Consider the following 573-nt stretch of genomic DNA (forward strand, 5'->3'; position numbering starts at 1 on the left):
CTGCGTGCGCCAATTCAAATCACACGAGGAGAGCAAGATCAGGAAGTACAGCTATCGATAGACTTTTCAAATAATTTATTAGGAATTTTAATGAGTTTGGAACACAGCAAGTTGCGGGACAGAAAATACAGTGTTATGTGTTAAAGTCTTTGCAAAGAACGCATGTATCGTGGACCCCCCCCGGCCCCAAAGAGTTGTCCTGCCCCTGCAGAGCACAGGGCCAGACTCACACCTCCAAAAAGCAGGAGCGCCGTCCCGCCCGCTTCCACGCACTCACACGTACATGGGAAAAATAACATGAAAGCAAACGATTCTTGTTCAGGTTCCAGGTGTCTCAGCGTCAGCATCTCTTATGATAATTATTATTACAAAAATAAACAAAAATCCATTAAAGAGCTCAAGTGTTTGTCAAGCAGTAGCTCCACCCCCCACTCCTGTCACACTGGCGGTAAGAGGGCGTGTCAGGTTCGCGGTAATGTCCCCGGGAACCTTAGAAATTACGGAAATGTGAGTGATGGATGTGTCGAGACCAGCTGCTCCCCCCCCCCCCCATTTCCTTTAACACGGAAGTCC

This window comes from Paramormyrops kingsleyae, chromosome 2 (genome assembly GCF_048594095.1).
Source record: "Paramormyrops kingsleyae isolate MSU_618 chromosome 2, PKINGS_0.4, whole genome shotgun sequence".
Classification (NCBI taxonomy): Eukaryota; Metazoa; Chordata; class Actinopteri; order Osteoglossiformes; family Mormyridae; genus Paramormyrops; species Paramormyrops kingsleyae.